Here is a 5,705-nt window from a genome sequence, read left to right as displayed (position 1 = left end):
CACTTATTTAACCCATCCCCCCACTTCCCCCTTGGTAACCATCAGTTTGTTCTCTACAGTTGAGTTTGGTTTTTGGTTTGGCTCTCTCTCCCCGCTGCCACTCTTTGCTTGTTTGACTAAAAAAGGAGACAACATTAGAAAAGGCACCAAAAAATATGCATGGGGAAAATAAAAGTCTCGAAGGGATTGAATTGACCTTCTCTCATGTGAAAAATTTTAAAATAAACTATAAATGGCTCAGTCACTAGTTTTTAGTCAATGGAAGTAGGGCTCATAAAATCATGCCATACCACCTACTACTTCTGAGAAGTTTATCTGTTTTTCTTTCAGAATGTTTATATTTCCCTTCTAGTTCCAAGTTTGCAACAAAAGCTCCCAATTTGCTCTAACTTGGAATGTGTCTTCCAGAAATGTTGGGGAGCAGTAAGAGGGGGCATCACTTCAAAGTAGATGAGGCCATACATGGCTAGGGTCTCTGACTCTAAACCTCCTTGTAAAGAGTAAATGTAGAGACAGGCTTATAAGCGCAGACAAAGGTTAAATGGGAACAAAACAATCTTCTCCACATACGGTGCACAGGATGTTCATGTGGAGGGCTCATCTTTTATAAAGCAGGAATTGACAACTTTTTTCTTTTTGGTACCACCAGCCAAATCTTCAATCCATATCACAGGTGTAGAGGTTCAAGAAGTGGGGTCTCTGGAGCACCCGGGCTCATAAACCCACAGAAATCCATCTCAACTGGGGATGTGACAGCCAAGGGGATATGGTGCCCCTGGCCGTCCTGGCCCCAGAGAGACAGCCCTTGTTGAAATGAGGGAAGAGCACGGTAGCAGCATTTCTCCAAGGACTCACAAAGAGTAATGCAAACTCACAACTTTATTTTCCAAAACTCATTTGTCTTCATGCAGCACCGCCCCTCCCTGCCACATCACGTTTCTGCCAGGTGTTTTGCTTCAGTCGCTTGCAGTTTACAGTGTAGTTTTTCCAGGAAAGCCTAGAAACCTTGGCACTCTGTGACTCCTGTCTCTTCCCTTCTCCCTCATAGAGGGAAGGTGTGCAGCTCCTGGTCTGCCCTCCGTCTCAGCCACTGGTCTCCTTCCCAGTTATGTTGGGCACCATGTCCTCATTCCTCTCTGGCCCCTTAGGACTTCTGGTTGTCCTAGAATGCATGCTCTCTCCTTGGGCCTGGGCCACGAAGGGTTTGTGAATATGTCATGGTCTGCCCACCTGGCATCTCCCACACCATTTCCTTGTTTCTGAAAGGGGATTTCTCTGAGGGCTGTGTGCTCTTTCTGGCCTACATTTGGGATAGCGAGGCATGCTTTCTTCTACTTTCAGATCCCTCCACCTACTAGCATCTTCTGTTAATTCCTCATCATGGGAAACAGAGCCAATAAGAGATATATATATATACATATATATGTAAGTACATGTGTATATATAAATACTATATGCATATACAATGCTATAAACTGAATGTTTGTGTTCCCCCAAAATACATATGTTGAAACCTGATCCCCAGTGAGATGGTATTTGGAGATGAGGCCTTTGGGAAGTGCTCAGTTGATTAGAATGTATTTAGAGCTCTGGTATAAGATCTCAGAGACATCCCTCCTTCCTCTTGCCATGTGAGGACAGAGTAAAAAGATGGTTTTCAATGAACCAGAAATAGGTCCTTATCAGACACTGAATCTGCTGACTTCATCTTCGACTATACAGCCTCCAGAACTGTGAAAAATAAATGCTTATTTTTTTCAACCACCGCTTTTATGGTATGATATTTTGTTATATCAATCTATATGTATTTATTTACCTCTCTCTCTCTCTCTCTCTCTTGATTTTAAGGAATTGGCTCATGCAATTGTAGAATCTGGTAAGTCCAAAATCTGCAAGGCAGGATAGAGACCCAGGGAAGAAGTGATGTTGCAGTTTTCAGTTTGAAGTCAGCTTACAGGAAGAATTCCTTCTCCCTTGCTTTTCTCTTAAGACCTTCAACTTATTACATGTGGCCCACCCACATTATGGAAGTAATCTGCTTTCCTCAAAGTACTGATTTAAATGTTAATTTTATCTAAAAGATACATTCACAGCAACATCCAGACTTGTGCTTCACCAAATATCTGGGTACCATGGCCTTGCCAAGTTGTCACATTAAATTAACCTTTATGGGATTCTACATTTCTCCATTTCAGTTTCACGTTAAAATATTCATGTTCTTTAAAATTGTTCTTACATTACCTCACTGTCTTCCCTGTGTTATAGTATATGGGGCAAAATTTATTTTCTGAATTCATGAATGCTCATGCTATTGGGAGCTCAACAAAGCTTTTCTCTTTCAGAAAAGCCTATTTTCTGTCATAAGAGATCCTTTGTTTAAGGGCCATCATTCTAACTTGAAATTCAGAGCTGTCTGGTAACTCCTTATTTTGTGGCCATGTTGCCACAGGGAAACCTATGAGGATTAAATAGTAAACGCATGGTAGTGGCTGATAGCAGGAGTGTTATATATAAATAAATATAACATAAATAAATAATAAATAAACACAAAAATAAATACATATTTATTTATTTTATTTATTTTAGAGAGAGAGTGTGAGTGGAGGAGGGGGAAGAGGGAGAAAGAGAGAGGATCTTAAGCAGGCTCCACACTCAGCACCGAGCCCAATATGGGGTCTGATCCCATGATCCTAGGATCATGACCTGAGCTGAAATCAAGAGTGGGATGCTCACCTGACTGCACTACCCAGCAGGAGTGTTCTTGAGAAATATTTAGCAATCCTTGGGCACATACATCCACCCATTATCACAGCCACAACCTGTCAGCAATGTTGCACCTGTACTAGTGACTCTTAGTTCAGTGTCAACTCCAGGGAAATGGAAACTCACAGAGAAGACTGGTCATGTCTGAAAGATGGCATCTATTATGCCTGTGGCCTTTGGATCTCAGGAACAGAAAAAACATATGAAATTGGCTTAAATATTGAGGCATTTTATTGTTGGGCTGGTTGCTCCAGTGAACACGCTCTTTCCATTTCTGACTCTGCCATCCTTACTATTTCATGCTCTCTCATAGCCACAAAATGACCTCGATAGTTCCAGGTATCATACCCCAATGTAAGCTCCTCTACTAGTACAGGACCACACATTACCAAAATTATTTTTTAGGAGCTCAGACTTTGTTTTCTTTTTCCTGTGATCTTGGTCTTCACAGGACCTATTCACTAGCCCATTCCTTAAAAAAATCATACTTAGGAGAACAGGGTCTGATGATTGGAATATATAAACTGGAATAGACCCTTGGAGTTGCAGGACAGAGCTAACTTTTCCTGAGTCTTGTGGGGAAAAGGTGGATACTTGTGCAAAACTGGGGTCCTGTTACTAAGGGAGAAGGCAACCAACAGATGCTGGTCTGACTGTCTCAAGGATCTGCTCCAGTCCTGTGAGTTCTACCCTCATTATAGGGTAGAATACATACTTAGCCTTTTATAGTTCATGCCTCGACATGGATTAAAAAGTGTGGGAGAAAGAATTAGCACCTACTGGGGAAAGAGAAAAAAGGCCATTATTAGATATGGGACTGGTATACTGATGGAGGCTGGAAAAGTGGGGAAGCCCCGATACCTCTATCATCCTATTTTGAGGCCACCAAAGTTGCACTAACTTGATACATGGGTTAGGTAACACACTCTGTATTGTATTGTATTGTATTGTATTGTATTGTATTGTATTATTTAAAAATTTTTACTTTTTAAGTAATCTCTACACCCAACACAGGGCTTGAACTTATAACCCTGAGATCAATTTCACATGCTTCAGTGACTGAGCCAGCCAGGTGCCCTTTTTTCTTTTCTTTTCTTTTCTTTTCTTTTCTTTTCTTTTCTTTCTTTCTTTCTTGTTCTTTCTTTCTTTCTTTCTTTCTTTCTTTCTTTCTTTCTTTCTTGTTCTTTCTTTCTTTCTTTCTTTCTTTTTTGAAAAATCAAAAATCCCTTAACTTTTTTATTCCTGGTACCACTACAACAAAGCACAGGGCAATATAGCTGATGTAATGAAAAGAAAAAGAAAAAGACAACATTACAACAGACAAAAGACCTCAAGAATGTACATCTAATTGACACTACATTGCGTTAATCAATACATTGCACTTCTTGCAAACAAGAAGGGTTTCCTGTTTAAGCTGCAGTAACCTTTCTGACTATGGATCATTGCTCCTTGTGTGACAGATTTCTATAGTTCCTCTAATGCATCTGAGATGACTGTCTCAAAGTAACCTGAAGCTTTCCTGACAACTCCCAGCTCCCTTTCCTGCTAAGAACTATAGCCCTTCTTTTCTGAAAAATTTTAAAACCTTCTGCTACCATATCCATCACTTCCACCACCAGATCCATAACCACCACCACAGGGACTGCCCAAGCTTCTTCCACCAAAACTCACCCTCTTCATGGCTCCATGATTGTTGTACCCTATAGCTTCCAAAAGCATTATAGTTCCCACCACCACTATGGTTACCATCTCCAAAATTTCCTCCTTCATTGTAACCATCATATCCTTCAACATCACCACCATAACCACCTCTTTGGTTTCCATATCCTGGTCTACAACCACCATAGCCTCCTCTACTACTATAACCCTCCATAGTTGCCACCATTACCTCCAAATACATTATATCCACCATCACCTCCTCCATAACTACCTCTGCTGTCATTGCCTCCACCACCATAGCCTCTTCTTCCACCAAAGTTTCCTCTATGACCCATAAAGTTGCCAGAGCCACCTCCACAACCTCTTTGTGATCCAGCAGACTGCATTTCCTGTTTAGAAAGGGCCTTTTTCACTTCACAATTAGGCCCATTAGTTGTGTGGTATTTCTGAACAACAATTTTATCAACTGTATCATGATCATTAAATCCTCTCTTTTTTCCACTCTGCCTGTCCTCCATAACTTTTATGGTTTCAGTCTTGCCATACTTTTCAAAGTAGACTCTCAAGTTATTTTCTTCTATATCTTCTTTAATACCACCAATGAAAATTTTCTTCACAGTTAGATGGGCACCAGGCTTTGCAGAATCCTCTCTAAATCAGCTCTCTTTGGTTCCACTACACGTCCATCAACCTTGTGTGTTTGAACACACATTGCTGCATTCACTTCTTCCACACAAGAGTAAGTCATAAAACCAAAACCCCTAGAAAGTTTTGTTTGGGGGCCTGTCATTACCACACAGTCTGTAAGTGTATTCCATTTTTCAAAATGTTGTTTTAAACTATCACCTATAATTTCAAAGCTCAAACCACTAATAAACAGTTTTCTCAACTGCTCTGGTTCCTTTGGATCATGGTCCTCCTCCCTCTGAGGGCTGGAGTTGAGCTGGGTCCCAATGGGTGGTGATTTTACTTCCATTTTGAGACCAGACTCACCTTTTACAACTCAAGTTCAATATGGGCTCTTTTTTTCTTTTTAAATTACAAAGTTATATATGCTTGTTGGGAAAAAAAACAATAAAGAAATGTACAAAATAACAGCATTCTCAATTAACATGCAAAATAAATATCCTCTGTGTTATTTTACTTCATGTTTGTAGTTTCAAATATAGTTCTTCCCGATTTGTCTACACATGTACTAGTAAGTGCATGTTTATATTAAAAAAAAATAAGTAGTACCAAATATACTTTCAGCTATTTACCTAGTGTCTGATAGAATAATAATT

General features: G+C 40.0%; 1 pseudogene; it reads right to left on the bottom strand.

The window, feature by feature from the left end:
• Positions 1-4,136: 4,136 nt before the first annotated feature.
• On the bottom strand, positions 4,137-5,398 carry LOC101092822 (annotated as a pseudogene).
• Between the last annotated feature and the right edge of the window lie 307 nt (positions 5,399-5,705).

Source organism: Felis catus, chromosome A1 (genome assembly GCF_018350175.1).
Source record: "Felis catus isolate Fca126 chromosome A1, F.catus_Fca126_mat1.0, whole genome shotgun sequence".
NCBI classification, from domain to species: Eukaryota; Metazoa; Chordata; class Mammalia; order Carnivora; family Felidae; genus Felis; species Felis catus.
This window is presented reverse-complemented; position numbering and strand designations above follow the sequence as displayed.